The sequence below is a fragment of the Stenella coeruleoalba genome, assembly GCF_951394435.1.
Source record: "Stenella coeruleoalba genome assembly, chromosome: 6".
Lineage (NCBI taxonomy): Eukaryota > Metazoa > Chordata > Mammalia > Artiodactyla > Delphinidae > Stenella > Stenella coeruleoalba.
Window position 1 is genome coordinate 17,030,105 of NC_137151.1, and position 16,359 is coordinate 17,046,463.

Genomic DNA, 16,359 nt, shown 5'->3' on the forward strand with positions numbered 1-16,359 from the left:
TCTGTGGGGAGGAAGGTGATCTCCGCGTCTTACTCTTCTGCCATCTTCCCCCTCCTCGGCAGGTGGATTCTTAACCACTGCGCCACCAGGGAAGCCCAGGGCTATGGTTTTTGATCAAAAGTTTTGTGTGACTATAAAGTATTAAAACTGGGTTTTGAGATGACTTCCTGACCATGTTTCTAAAAAGTAGTTCTAGAAGGATTTTATTGAATGGTCACATCCCTGGGATAAAAATATTATACTCATGGGGACTTCCCTGGTGGTCCAGTGGTTAAGACTCTGTGCTTCCACTGCAGGGGGCATGGGTTGGATCCCTGGTCAGGGAACTAGGACCCCACATGCCTTGCTGCGTGGCCAGAACAAAACAAAAACAAAAAAAATTAGATTCAGTATGTGTTTAATTTCAATTGAATGTATATTTCATATAATGATGATATTCGTACAGTGTTTGAAATGAGGTGAGGGTCTGTGGGATATCACCCTAGTCCCCCCCCCACCACCTGAAAATGATGAATAGTTTATTTAAAATATAACTCTCAGTGTGAAAGAAAATAAAAGTTAGACTCCCCACACACATACCCTATTACATATAAAAACAAAGTCCAGATGGACTACAAGTCCTCAGTGTAGAATAAAATGCAAACTCCTCGTTGGCCTGCCAAGCCTGCCAGTACCTGCCTCCCTCTCCAGCATGTCTCCTCAACCTGAGGCATGAGCCACATCAGCCGTCCTGCCCTTCACACATCCCAAGGCCATTCCCACCTGCCTCTTCTCCCTGGACTTCTCCCCAGAGCAATAGTTATTCCTGAGTCAGTTTGAATCCCATCTCCTCAGAGAAGCTTTTCCTGACCACTCATTCTGAAATAGCCCACCTCACTCTACCGTGTCACCATGTTTTAATTCTCTGGTGAAATGCCTCGCTTTTTTATTGGTTCATTGTATTATTGTCTGTCTTTCCTAACTGGAAGGCATCCCCACTAGAATTTGAAGAAGACCTGGCACATAATAAGTGGTCAACAAATAGTTGACTGAATGAGTCGAATAATAAAAACAAAACTATAACAAACAATAAATGCTGGAGAGGGTGTGGAGAAAGGGGAACCCTCATACACTGTTGGTGGGAATGTAAGTTGATACAGCCACTATGGAGAACAGTATGGAGGTTCCTTAAAAAGCTAAAAATAGAACTACCATACGACCCAGCAATCCCACTACTGGGCATATACCCTGAGAAAACCATAATTCAAACAGAGTCATGTACCAAAATGTTCATTGCAGCTCTATTTACAATAGCCCGGAGATGGAAACAACCTAAGTGTCCATCATCGGATGAATGGATAAAGAAGTTGTGGCACATATATACAATGGAATATTACTCAGCAGAAAAAGAAACAAAATTGAGCTATTTGTAATGAGGTGGATGGACCTAGAGTCTGTCATACAGAGTGAAGTAAGTCAGAAAGAGAAAGACAAATACCGTATGCTAACATGTATATATGGACTCTAAAACAAAAAATGGTCATGAAGAACCTAGGGGTAAGACAGGAATAAAGACACAGACCTACTAGAGAATGGACTTGGGGATATGGGGAGGGGGAAGGGTAAGCTGTGACAAAGTGAGAGTGACATGGACATATATACACTACCAAACGTAAAATAGATAGCTAGTGGGAAGCAGCGCATAACACAGGGAGATCAGCTCCGTGCTTTGTGACCACCTAAAGGGGTGGGAGAGAGGGAGACGCAAGAGATATGGGAACATATGTATATGTATAACTGATTCACTTTGTTATAAAGCAAAAACTAACACACCATTGTAAAGCAATTATATTCCAATAAAGATGTAAAAAAATAAAATAAAATAAAGGGAATAATTAGATGGCAGAAAAAAAAGATGTGGCACATATATACAATGGAATATTACTCAGCCATAAAAAGAAACGAAATTGAGTTATTTGTAGTGAGGTGGATGGACCTAGAGTCTGTCATACAGAGTGAAGTAAGTCAGAAAGAGAAAAACAAATACCGTATGCTAACACATATATGTGGACTCTAAAACAAAAAATGGTCATGAAGAACCTAGGGGCAAGATGGGAATAAGATGCAGACCTACTACAGAATGGACTTGAGGACACGGGGAGGGGGAAGAGTAAGCTGGGACAAAGTAAGAGAGTGGTAGTGTATATATGGACATATAAACACTACCACATGTAAAATAGATAGCTAGTGGCAAGCAGCCGGAGATCAGCTCAGTGCTTGGTGACCAGATAGAAGGGTGGGATAGAGAGGGTGGGAGGGAGGGAGACACTAGAGGGAAGAGATATGAGGATATTTGTATATGTGTAACTTTGTTATAAAGCAGGAACTAACACAGCATTGTAAAGCAATTAAACTCCAATAAAAATGTTTAAAAAAAAACCCAACACAGCCAAAATAAATAAATTTATTTTTTTAAAAAAACTATAAGTATATTAGAAAATAAGAAAAAAATTCAGGAAAATATTTGTATTAGCTCAAGGTGGGAGAGACTTAAGTAAAAGTAGAAACCCATCGCCATTCATGGAAAGATTTGGTTACATAAACAAATTTCCAATGGCTAGAGATTTTTTTAGAATTTAGAGATTAGAAGAAAATGGTTACATCACATATGACAGAGATTAACATCTCTCATAGTTAAAATGATAAGAAAAAGGCAAACAGTCCAACAGAAACATTGGCAAAGGGTATTAACACAAACTCCCTACAGAAGAAATTTAAGTGGGCAATTAACATAGGAAAAGAGGCTTTTCATTCCTGGTAGTAAGGGAACCACAAATTAAACAATGACAGATATCATTTTTCACCCATGATTCATAACATTTAAAAGGAGAAAAAAATATCCAGCGCTGAGAAGTGTATAGGAAAATGGATATGCAACTGAACGCTGTTCCTGAGAATGAATTGTCACAGCCTCCTACAAAGTTAACCATCAGCATCTATTAAAACTTAAAATTTGTTGACATTAGTCCTAGGAATCCCATTTGGTGAATCCTAAAAAAATAAAAGTACCGATGTTGGAGGGAGAGAAGATTATGATCGTGAAGAAATATTCTAAAATGTGAAGATTTAGAAACATAGCCTTCAGTTCAGGTGCCTCTGCGACCAGGTTAAATCTGAGGTTTCTTTTAAGTCAGAAGAGCCTGGATATTGAGGGCCTTCACAGTCTCTTCCATGTGTCCGTCTTAACCTGCAGGAACGTGGAGCAGAGACTGATATTTGTATCTTCTCCTTAATAACAGTACCTGGATTTTACTCTGGTGCCTGTGTGCCAAAAGACTACATTTCTCCACCTCATGTGAAGCTAGGTGTGGCTGTATGACAAAGTTATGGCCAATGAGATCTAAGTGGAAGTATCTGAGTGGGAATTCCGGGAAATATCTTTAAAGAAGGGCTGACTTACGAGAGGCTGACCATTTTGTTTTTGCCCTCCACTTTTTTTACTGCCTGAAACACAGATCAAGTGACTAGAGCTCCTTAGCCATTAGGGATGATTAACTGACCTTGAAACTAGAATCCACGTCCCAAGGAAGGTGGAGGAGAAAAATAGGGGGAGCTCAGGTCCCTTGTGACTCCGAAGTACCATGTAAGCTGTGGACCACACACCTCCAGACTTAATTTACATGTGAGAAAAAGAAACCCTTAGGGTTTAAGCCACTGTAATTTGGCATTTTCGGTTATATGCAGCTGAAGTTAATTCTAATTGATAATACCATGACATAATGTTAAATGCAAAAAGTTGCTAAGTAATATCAGGAGGATATAAACTCAAATGCTTATAGATGTTAGGCCAGTAATATCAAAAGGTGGATTAGTGGAGGTATGAATAATAGGGAATGGAAAGGACCATGTTAAATTGGAAGGCCTGTGCAACATCAATAATATTCTTACTGTATAGGTATGTGAGTCCAGGTCATTCATGTTAAATTTCCTTAACGTTTTGCCAACAAAATGTTTTCCCCAACTGTGGGCCGTCGATTTGTGTGACCTTTGATTTGTAGTGTGATCTAGTATTTGGAAAACTATGGGAAAAAAAAGTAGTAGTAAGGGAGGTGGAAAGGATGGAAGGGTGGGCCCTATATACATATATGTTTCTATGTGGTATAAACATAGAAGCTACATGGAAGGTTGCACACGAAGCAATGGAGACCTAAGAGAGATGAGACTGAAGGAAAGAGATTAATTTTTTCATTATAACTTTTGTTATAACTCTGTATTTTCTGTCTCATTACAATGAATATACATTAATTTTGTAATTAAAAAAAAATCTAATAAGGTAGGAGGAAAATTGCTGAGAAGTTACCCAGATTGGAAATCCAATGCAAATGTCACAACATAGTCATAGAAAACTTTCAGGATGATTCAGTCTGAGCAAATTCAGTGTGTCTTAGGAGCAGGTCATTAAGTATTAACACCTAAAATTAGAAAATACAAATTTGAGAGAGAAAACACAAACACATTGTAGGTAGCAGTGACTTTTGTTAGGTGTCAATGAACAGGAAGTCATGTAAACATATGCGTCAGTTGGAGAAAAAAGTGTTTCAGGAAATGGAACCATGATTATTTTTTAAGTAAAAGATAAAAAGAAATGCATTCTGAGTTCTTTGAAGTTACAGTGTGACCCAGTGTGTAATTACATTTAGTTTAACATATCATGTTGGTTTTTATTAAAACTGGTTTTGGTTTTAAAGCAGCCCAGATTTTTTTTTTTTTTTTTTTTTTTTTTTTTTTTGCGGTACGCTGGTCTCTCACTGTTGTGGCCTCTCCCGTTGCAGAGCACAGGCTCCGGACGCGCAGGCTCAGCGGCCATAGCTCACGGGCCCAGCCGCTCCGCGGTATGTGGGATCTTCCTGGACCGGGGCACGAACCCGTGTCCCTTGCATCGGCAGGCGGACTCTCAACCACTGCGCCACCAGGGAAGCCCCAGATTTTTAAATAGTCATTACTTTTTCCTACTTCTGACTCAGGCATTGCCATCTCTTTAAACCACATATCTGACGAATGTTTAGGCTTCTCCTCTCCATCTAAAACTGTGCATTTGGTTCCAATTTGATGAGAAGAAACTGAATTATGAATACATTTTTTTTTCTGACACATCTATTTTCATCCTTTGGTAAATCTGACAACCTGTGACAGTTCTCACATTTCTGGAACTCATCTCCCAATTACAGAAGAAGCTAATAATGATAATATGATAAATAATAATGAGTAAGCCAACCCAATAAATTATTTGGCTGTTTGGGGTTTATCCAAAATGAAGTTTATCAAACTTTCTCCTCCTGCTTTTCTACCCTACCCCCTACCCCCAGCCCCTGACACTTACTATATGCCATAACAGCATTTATGGTTGGGGAATTATGATCCTTAAATAGCAGTCAATTGCTCTAAAGTGTCAGTGTTTTTTCCACAAAATAATAATTCTGAAGAAGGGACTTAGTATTAACTCCCCAGTTTAGCAAATGAGGAATTAAGTGACTTATTTAAGATGTCACAACTAACTAGTAAATTACTTCTACTTAAGTATATCTCTAGAGATTCATAGAAGAGAAGAGCTTTATTGAAAATTCACACTATTCTTGTGTAATACAACAAATTCAGTGATGCTATAAAATCAGACATAATGTCTTATGGTCAAGACGCTTATGGTAGTAAATGAGAGAACGCAAACTCAAATCAGCTTAAGAATAAAAAGGAATTTTTTTCTTTAGAGTGAGTGGAGCTCAAATAAGTATAAATCCCAAGGGGTAAACTGTCTACAGTCCTTTACAGCTGGATGCAAAGGCTCAAAATATCATCAGAAATTGCCTCTCTTTCTCTTTTGGCTTTGCTTCTCACTGTGTTGGCTTCATTCTTGGGCAGCTTTACTCACTCCACGGCAAAAATGGCTGATGTTCTAATACTTTATCAATCCCAGTGCAGAGAGTACATCTTCCCCTGTGGTCCCGACAAAGGAACTGGCACGAACTCTCATTGGCTGCCTTGGATTAGGTGTCTTCCCTGAGCACTTCACCGTGACTCCAGTTGGGCAAGCCTGGGTCACATGCCTCCCTCCCCCGAGCAGTCCCACCGAAAAGAACCACATGGACAGAAAGTGGAGGAGTCACAAAGGGAAAAATAAGTGTATAGTACCCAAAGAGAGGTAATGAATCTAAGCAAAAACAAACCAAGTCCATTAAAAATTCCATTTACATTAAATTATAAACTGATACAACTATGTTAATTTCTTGCTTAGTGGTTGGAGGTTTATGATACATTCATTGAAACAAAAATACTACCAACACTAAAAGAATAAATAGAAATACACTGAAAAATATTTTTCACTTTGCAAAAAAAAAAGATGCATTGCATGTGTGTGTGTATCTTGCCAGCCCATAAATGAACACAAAGGCAAATGAAAAATAAAAACATTGGCCATCTGCCAAACAATACATTAATCTAAATGTTTAATGATTCCCTCAATCCTGCACTGGGAAAGCAATTATATTTTTGCAGTAGCATTTATTTTGGTTTCCATTTCATCTCAAATGCTGAAGAACTTCTGCTAGCTTCACTTAATAGTATTCTGTTGGAAGATATATAATTATTTAGTTCATAAAGAATAATGGTTTATACACAGCCAGTTTCTACCATAGTGTGACTAGAACTCTGTTCATTCATTTATCCATCCATTCATTTATTTATGTTATGTGCCAGTTATGAATCAGGAGCAAGGCTGGGCACTAAGATTAAAGAGATGAGTAATTTGCAGCCCCACCCCTTGAAGAAGTCCAAGTACAGGAAGGGAAACAGACAAGTGAAAATTAAAGTACACTATGAGGGCTTCCCTGGTGGCAAAGTGGTTAAGAATCCACCTGCCAATGCAGGGGACACAGGTTCAATCCCTGGTTGGGGAAGATCCCACATGCCGTGGAGCAACTAAGCCTGTGCGGCACGACTACTGAGCCTGCGCTCTAGAGCCCACGAGCCACAACTACTGAGCCCACATGCCACAACTACTGAAGCCCACGCACCTAGAGCCCATGCTGTGCAACAAGAGAAGCCACCGCAGTGAGAAGCAAGTGCACACTGCAACGAAGAGTAGCCCCCACTCGCCACAACTAGAGGAAGCCCACGCACAGCAACGAAGACCCAACGCAGCCAAAAATAAATAAATGTTTATTTAAAAAAACAATAAAGTACACCATGAGCAGTGATTTGCACAGGGCTTTTAAAAGCAGAGGAGGACCCTTAGCTCACTCAGCTGAGAGATCAGGGAAAGCTTTAAAGAAGAAGGCTTACGGAATGCTTTCCAGGGTAGAAAAGGAGTGAAAAGCAATTCTGGAGAGAACAGCATGTGCAGTGACAGAGGCTTAGGAGAACCCTGAGAGTTTCAGAAGTGGATTACAGCTGTGGCCGTGGTATGGGGTGTGTACCGGGGAAGAGTCAATGTGAATGACTTTGTGTGCTAGGTTTGGACTTCATCTTGCAGTTCCAAAACCCTGGTCCCCCGACTAGAACCAGGCTGACAGTAAAGAGCCATCTGAAAAACTTGTTAAAAATACAGATTGCCCAGGCTGCACTTCCGGAAATTTTGGTTCAAGAGGAATCTGTTGGAAAAAAAGTTCCCTAACGTGATAATGGGGCACATCCAAGTCTGAGAGCCACTGTGTGTGGACAGCAGGGATCTATCAGGAGGTACTGGCAAAGAAAATAGCATGTTTTAGAAAGATAGCTCTTTGCCAGTGGAAAGTTGCAGTAGAGCAGATCAAAACAGGAGATGGAGAGACCCGATGGGAGACCATTGTGAAAGAACGAATTAAGAAATGGCAGGTACCTGCACAACGTAATGGGCAGCACTAGACAGTCTGTTTGATGTGGGACGTGAAGTGGGGGGGAGGGGGAGAGGGAGGGGGCATTAAGTTTGTAAAGGGTGCCCTTGGGAGCGAGAGGTAGGCAGGAGGCGTGGCTGTGTGTACAGCAGTGTGATGTTAGCTCAAGGTGGAGGCCAGGCTGGAGCTTGCCATGGGCAGGAGGCCAAGGCTTGGGACTGGGCTATCCAAGATCCAGAGCCTCAGCTTTGCAAACCTTGAAGTTGAAAACTGGTGGATGACTCCTCGCCTAAGGACACCTCCCTGCTTTGTGCCACCTGTGGTCCCCGGCAAGAGTCACCTCTCATAGCTTCTATAGCAGCCTCTTAGACTCTCTCTCTAGCTTATAAACTTTCTGAAGCTAGGAATTATGTGTATCTACATGTTCTCAGAGCCTAGCCTTGTGCCTGCACACGTTTGATGCCTCCATTTCTGGGTGAATGAATTTTATTAATTATCTAGATTACAGCTACAACAGACTCATTGTATAGACTTTGGGCCTCACGTGTGTGTGTGTGTGTGTGTGTGTGTGATCATATAAACTAGTATTTCTAAAATTGTACATGCTTCCTTTATTGTTTTCCAAAATGCACATTTTTTGATGAATAACAGTATGCAAAATACACTGCTTTCTTCCAGATATTAATTATTGCAAGGTGCCTGTGTAATCAGTGAACCAGGCATCGCCTATGGATATTAATTTAGATTCCACCAAAAAGAGCTTGGTTAATAAAAACAATATTTTTAAAACTTTCAATCTAATTAATTAAAGACAAGGAACAATTTTCATTTCAGTTATCCAAATAAGCATTTGTGGATCCAGAGAGATTATTTTTAAGTAGAGTAGTATGATCACTTTAAAGTATCTATTTATCTTTTTCTCATATGGTACCATAAATAAGAAAAGCTTTACTCAAGCCCATGAAAGAAAAATAATACAGGGACAGAAAATGCAAGACTTAACTTGTTGGTTACATTACTCTTTATGTTTAAGCTTTCATTCTGTTCATTGATTGGATGATTCCTTTTTTGTTTATCCCCCATTATCTTGGCCTTCCTCACTGCAGATAAGTGCCTTCTGAGTGCCTAACAGGAACATCCTACTTATAGAGTTTGAAATCAACAGAAAACTCAAATAGGTGCAACTTTTCTTTATAATTTGCTCTCATGAGAAAGCAATGGCAAGTAGTCAAGCTAATATCAATGATTTCAAAGTGCAGTTTCCAAGCAGATGTAGGAATTAACTTCAGACAACCAGAAAATATAAAATGGCAAAGATATTGACAAAAAGAAAAGTCCGTTTGGAATTCTAGTGTCTACCTTTCAGACTGGTTATTTGGAATGGATTCCTACATACAGATAATGAACTGCAACTCTCTAAGCCTGTTTGACCCCTTGTTACTACCCTGTGTGTGCTGATGTTCTATCCCCGTAATATGGCCTAATTATCATGAAAATCTATGACTGTGTTTCCTCTGATCTCCAGGAGATTATTTTATACGTCTCTACTGATAGTTTATGATGCATTGTGCTATAGTCCCCTCTGTTGGCGCAACTCCTCTTTATGACCCTGTATTCTGTATGCAATATCAGTCATACCTCACTAGCTTTGCCCAATCTCTGGTTTGGGCTTCTCTGACCTGCTTTGACCATTTGCTACCCAAAGCCCAACATAACATACTGCACTAGGGGCTTAATGTGCTGCTCATTTGCCTACTTGCTCTCAAATCCATTCATTCCTTGCCATTCTCTTATTCTGTCTGTTTGGAAGGAAGCTGATTCCTGCCAACTGCATTTCCTAGACTCACTTGACCATGCCAAAAAGGAATTAGGACAATGAAAGATAAAAAGATAAATTAGGAACACTTGCAGAAGAAGAAGAGAAGCCAAGGTTATTTTCCTCCTTTTCTGATTCAGGGGACTTCTCCCACAGTGACTGCCTCTCTGTGATTCTCATTCTAGGTCCATCTGGGGACGGTGGCTCTAGGCCTCTGTTAATCCAGCCAGTCTGTTGGTCTCTCCAACCCTAGGGATGGAGGGCAGAGGCTTCCTGCTATTGCTTCTCACTGAGGTTCCCTTCCTTCCCCAGTTTGGCTTTCTGGCCCGTCCAACACCTTTGTAACCAGCTCCTCGTGTTAAGTTCCCTCAACCAAACTACCTCACTTGGGCTCTGGTTTCTGCCTGGTCTCCAGAGACAATACTTGGGGAATTGTTAGGCAAAGAACCAAATGATGGTCATCATCACAGAAGAACTCAGGTATTTTGAGGCTCACATCCCAAAATGCACAGCAGAGATACAAAATAGCTAATGAACATGCTGTTGGAAATATATAAATGGAAACAAGGTCATTTAATTTTTTTTAAAGGAACATTCATTTCGTTCTTATCTTCATTAATAATCTCCCATCAATAAAGTAACCATGGGGAATGGAACAGAGTGAACGAAGGGCCATGCCCACGCTGACTCCAAACTAATTCCAAGCAAATTTGCCTGCACAAAAGAAAGCAAGATGTAATCAGCACCCAGTATAGGTAACAAAATACATTTAGCACTGTTAATGGCAAATGGCAATGGAGACTTCTGCTGCTCTCCCCGCAGAAACTCTCTCTCATTAATTTAATCTTTCCATGACACAAAAGCAGTCACACTTGTTGTGTGAAAGAAAGAGTCCAGGACAGTTGTCAGTGGCCCAAATGGCCTTGGAGTGACCCATCCTTCAAGGCAGGTTTCAAAATCAGAGTTTTGTGCTTTGGGAAAGGTGGAAGCTGTGGTTTCATGACCTTGGGTAGGATTCAGTTCATTGTGTCTCACTTCTAAGTAAATTTTTTTCTGGTTTTGTTGAAATGGAGCAGAACTAGAAGCTACAGGGGGTGGGGGGAGGGCTAGTTTTATTCTTCAAACAGTGATGGGCTGTATGTTAGCTTCCTGGCACCGCTGTAACAAAGGACCACAAACTAGGGGGCTTAAACAACAGAAATGTCTCACAGTTCTGGTGACCAGAAGTCTGAGATCAAGGTGTTGGCAAGGTTGCTTCCTTCTGAGGGCTCTGAGGGAAGGATCCATTCCAGCCCTCTCTCCTAGTTTCCGGTGACTTGCTGGCAATTTTCAGTGTTCTTGGGCTGGCAGAAGCATCATCCGATCTCTGTTTTTGTTTTTACAGTCAAATCTCTACCATTTGGTGGCATTTAAGGTCACACATATATAAAGAAAGTTAAACATTTCTTGTACATTTACTTTTGTGGCCTGAAATGTATACCTGCTACTCGGTGGGAACAGGAGATCTGGGTTCAGATCAGGAGTCTCTCTGCAAGCTGTGTGTGCCACTGGACAGTTACTCAGTGTTTGTGAACCTTGGGTTACTCATCATTAAAATGGGGATGTTAACATTAGGTTGAACATATGAAACTGACATTTTTGTAAGTCAAAAATCATTGAGTATTGACAATTTCATATGATTCAACTTAATACCTACTTCACAGACATAAGGAAAAAATTAAATAGAATAATATTCTAGCACTGTCCCTGGTGTTCAGTAAATGCCTAATAAGCACATGATTTATTAAAAGATATGTAAATAAAACCCTGTGGCCTAATGGTCATAGTATAATCTGAGCTTGTAATATCTACCCCTTGCCATACAGAACATGAAATGCCTATCAGGAGTTCTCTTTTCTCCCTACATCCCTCCTTCCTTCTTTCTTTTCTCCTCCTTCTTTCTTCTTAAAGTTTAATTCTTATTCTCTTTCTTCGTCTTCAATTTTATTGCTTAATGTTTTAAATAGCTAGTATGTTTTCATGGTTCAAAAACCAAAAGGCATAAAAAGAAAACATCTATAACATCCCTGTCCTCCATCTGTCCAGAACACTATTTTTTATACATCTTCCTGATGTTAAGCACATTTAAATATGTGTTCTTCTGTGTGAGTTCTAAAAATAGCTTTAAAATATCTGTATTTCTATGAATACAAATATATATACGTATATATATGTGTATATACGTATATATATGTATATATACGTAGATATATATATATACGTATATATATCTGTAGTCCAAGACTATCAGTTTGTGAACAAGAAGCTGAGGCCCACAGAAATCCAGCATGCCCCAGGTCACTCTCACAATCAGTAGAAAGGCTCGGACATTAATTACACTTAGCCAGCACTCTACGAGGCCTCACATTACAAATATCAACTTTAAATGTAAATAACCTATTTTGTTAGGCAAATAGGACCTTATTTATTTATTTGGTTTATGGGCAATGGAAGCCAGGTCAGAGTACCTCATTATTCATGGCTTTGTACTTGTGAATTCTCCTACCTGCTAAAAACTTACCTACAGCCCCAAAATCAATATCCATGGCATTTTCATCGTCATTCCCAGAGATGAGCAGAGGGGCCAAAAATTTGAGTTGCTGATTATACACATTCCCAGGTGAGGTCAGACAAGGTGCCACTTGGCCTTCTTGTTTCAGGTCTCATACTATAAACAAGTGTCCTCTTTGTGGTCTATCTGATGCTATGTTTTTTACATTTTTGTGCTTTTTGTGGAGATTTTGGTATTTAAAATGGCCCCCAAGGAGAGTGCTGCAGTGCTGTCTCCCACTCCTAAGCATAAGACGGCTATGATGTGCCTTACGGAGAAAATAAAGTGTTAGATAAGCTTCTTTCAGGCACGAATTATAGTGTTGTTGGCCGTGAATTCAATGTTAATCAACAATATACATTGAATAATGTGTCTTTAAACAGAAACACACATGGAACAAGATATGGGTTCAGTTGACAAAAACGTTGTGACCAGAGGCTCACAGGAACCTCACCCTGTATTCCCCATAGGAACAGTGATTCAGTATTTGCTAATTCACAGCAACTTTATAGAATTTAACTACTGCGAATAATGAGAATCGACTGTATTTTAGAGTACAACATATAAAGTCAAGTTTTCCTATCTTACTTTTTAGTTCCTAGTGTCAGTTTGGTTTAAGTGCTTTTTAAATATGATAGCTGTGCTATCATAGCCCACATTCTTGAGTTAAAAAAAAATTAAAGCTTTTATTGGCTGCAAAAATGGCGCCTAAGTGCAATTTTGGAAGGGATGGACTTAAAGCCATTGTTGGTTTGAGCGGTTCAAATATCTTGCTAATTTCATAGCCTTTGAACCACTTATGAAATAGCAGTAGCTACCAAGTTTGCGGTTCCTTTAGGAGTGTTTATATTTCTTATTAGCATTAAAGAAGAAATCTACAATAATCTTCACTTGGCAATTATGAGTATGTGTCATTGTATCAACAACATGGCATTCAACCTTATTTTGCCATTAATAGAAAATGCAGTTTTTATGTGAATTATAATAAAAACCAAGTATTGCTTAGCAAGTTTTTACTCATTATCCCAAGCACTGCTACGATTTATGTTCCAGTATATAACATATATGTTATATGTTGTGTTATAGAGGAATGAGTATAATTCCTTGTGATTTGTTAAAATGTAGATATTTCCAGGAGGGACAACATACTAAACTTTATCGATTTCTTTTTGTTGCTTTATATCATTTTGGACCATTGTACTTTATAGACAAAGACAATTTTGGCCAGTCATGCCTCAGTATAAATGAGATTACCAGATGTTTTCCTGACTACAGATTCTTCCAGAAGGCTTTGGTGGAGAGAAATGGGTCGGTGGGAGTGGAAAAAAGAGTTCAGCAAGAGATAGTGAGCTAATCTGTGTAAGTGGTCTGTTATGGGTTGAATTATGTCCTTTTCAAAAAGATACGTTAGCATCCTAACCCCCCAGTACCTCAGAATGTGACTGTATTTGGAGATAAGGTCTTTACAAAGGTAATTAAACTAAAATGAGACCATCAGGATGGGCACTAATCCAATATGACTGGTGTTCTTATTAAAAGGGGAAGTCTGGGGACTTCCCTGGTGGCCCAGTGGCTAAAACTCTGCACTCCCAATGCAGGGGGCCCAGGTTCAATCCCTAGTCAGGGAACTAGATCCCACATGCCACAACTAAAGATCCTGCATGCTGCAACTAAAAGACCCCACATGCCACAACTAAAGACCCCGCATACCGCAGTTCAAGATCCCACATGCTACAACTAAAAGATCCCACATGTCACAACTAAAGATCCTGCACGTGGCAATGAACATCCCGCAGGCCACAACGAAGATCCTGCATGCTGCAGCTAAGACTTGGTGTAGCTAAATAAATAAATATTTTTTAAAAAATAAAAATAGAGGGCTTCCCTGGTGGCGCAGTGGTTGAGAGTCCGCCTGCCAATGCAGGGGACACGAGTTTGTGCCCCAGTCCGGGAAGATCCCACATGCCACGGAGCGGCTGAACCCGTGAGCCATGGCCGCTGAGCCTGTGCGTCCGGAGCCTGTGCTCCGCAGCGGGAGAGGCCACAACAGTGAGAGGCCCGCGTACATCAAGAAAAAAAAATTAAAAAAATAATGAAAGGGGAAATCTGGATACAGAGACCAGGTGCGCGCGCACGCGCGCGCGCGCGCACACACACACACACACACACACACACACACACACACACACACACACACACACACACACACACACACACACACACACACGCGGAAGATTTTCTTTTCTCGCCACTTCCCTAGAATTGTGCCTGGGAGGTGCCTCAGGCCCAGCTGCCCCGGTTCTCCCCAGTCATTCCTTCCTTGCTGGCAGGGGATGGGAACTCTGGAATCTCACTGCTTTTACCTCAGCTTGTGGGGCTCATGTCCCTCTCTGCTCTCTGGCAGGATGTATACCTCACAGACCACTTTCTCTGAAACCCCTAAGTCTACTCACCACTAGCTTCCTCACTGGCTCCCCTGGATCCAGACCCCTGCTAGTCTCAAGAAACAGAAAAGTCTGACTCTGACACACTGTACACAAAGTCTCGAATCCTTTCAAGGCATTGGCTTTGATATTTCAAAAGCTTAATCTTTTGCTTTCAGTAGACTCTTAAACTCTTCCCTACTTATGATTTTGAAGTCTATTTTGAAATGCAAAAATATCAGGAATCAGCTCTCTGTTTCCTTTCATTCTTTTCTTAAGGCAATAAAGGCAAAATAATTAGTAGCCTGAAGGTTGAGGGTGCAGGGAGGGGTAGAGATAACAGGAAAGAACAGATAGGAAAGAGGGGAACATCAGTTAATGTTCAAAATACTGTCCTCCCACAAATATTTGTTGTTCTTTTCTTACCACAGCTTCTCAGGTAGTTCTCAAACTTGAGGATGAAGCAATTATACTCCAATAAAGATGTTAAAAAAAAACACAAAAAACTCAAGCATGTCCAAGAACTATCCAGTAGAGTTGCACAGACCCCATTCTCTTCAAAGAAGACTACTTTGGACCAATGGAAGCAGTTAAGCCATTATATTACTTTTCACCTGTGGGCACATCCAGATTGAAATAGGAACTTGCAATCTTATAAATAAAAGAAAATTTTTTAGGTAAATAAGACTGAAATTTATTTTTCAACCAAGAGTTGAAGAGCAACCTGGCACTGGCTGAACAGCAAAGCCTCTTGAGACTGCAGCTCTGTGGCCCTATGGCTTTGCCTGTGAAGCAGTTCTTTTAGACACAGCTGGGGTGCTGGGCCCTTATTGAGGCAAGACTCACATAAGACAGAAATCCTTCAAAATGACCTGACAGATCAGAGAGGAGTCAGGCAGCCTGTTCTGCTGTGCTGCATCTAAATTGCAAAGGAGAAGAGAGACAGGGGAAATGGTGTAATTAGAGGCATTTTAAGCTCCCTCGTAGGAGGAACAGCAAAATATTCTATATTTGAAATCGTAGTGGGAACTTGAAGTTCTAAGGTAGTGGGGAGAGGGATAGGGAACAAGGAGAAAGGAAGAATTAAAGGAAGAAGGCGCCATGTGCTCTCAGACTTGGAGAGAAAGTGTTTGATCAGACACTTCGAAGAATCTGAAGGCACAGTTCTGGGAGAAAGGAGTAGTAAAATCCCATTTCTCCAAAGTACAATGAGAGACGTAAGGCTAGAGAAGAAAGAAAAAGAGATTGAGGGGCAGGGGTCGAGGGCGGGGTTGACAGGGCAGAAAGGACTAAAATGAAAGGTTGAATATTTACAAGGCATCAAATAAAAATTGATTTTTTTTAGTAAAATTATTTCACTGTACAGAGTCTCTAGGCATGCCATTAATGTTTAATTTATTGTAGATTATACAGCTTTATCACACTATGTATTTTTTTTCTAAAAATGCTTTACAAAATGCTAACCAATCTTCTTGGCCACAGTTCAGAGTACAATTGTGGAGCCTTATATAGACTTAGAGAGTTTCCCCTCCTGAAGGCTAATATTGATCTCTACCTGATCCTGCCAAGCTGGGGCAATAAGCGTGAGTTGTTTCTTCAATGAAGAGCAACTCTCAAAACTGCTCTGGTTCTTAGAGGAGAGGCAAAAACACCAATGTTGCAAGTTTCTCCTGTAAAAGCTTTCTG

At 40.3% G+C, this 16,359-nt stretch overlaps 1 protein-coding gene across 10 annotated transcripts in view; it reads left to right on the top strand.

Moving 5' to 3' along the window:
- SLC35F5 (solute carrier family 35 member F5) overlaps positions 1-16,359 on the top strand; it is a 184,139-nt gene that overhangs the window by 13,805 nt on the left and 153,975 nt on the right. For 7 of the 10 annotated variants that reach the window (XM_079923885.1, XM_079923898.1, XM_079923893.1 and 4 more), the window contains exon 2: positions 15,105-15,262. The exons of 2 other annotated variants lie outside the window; for them this stretch is intronic. The gene's annotated coding sequence lies outside the window, so the exon portion shown is untranslated. Of the gene's footprint in view, positions 1-13,522; positions 13,610-15,104; positions 15,263-16,359 lie in introns of those variants that run through there. One more of the 10 variants, XM_079923897.1, reaches the window with a different exon arrangement.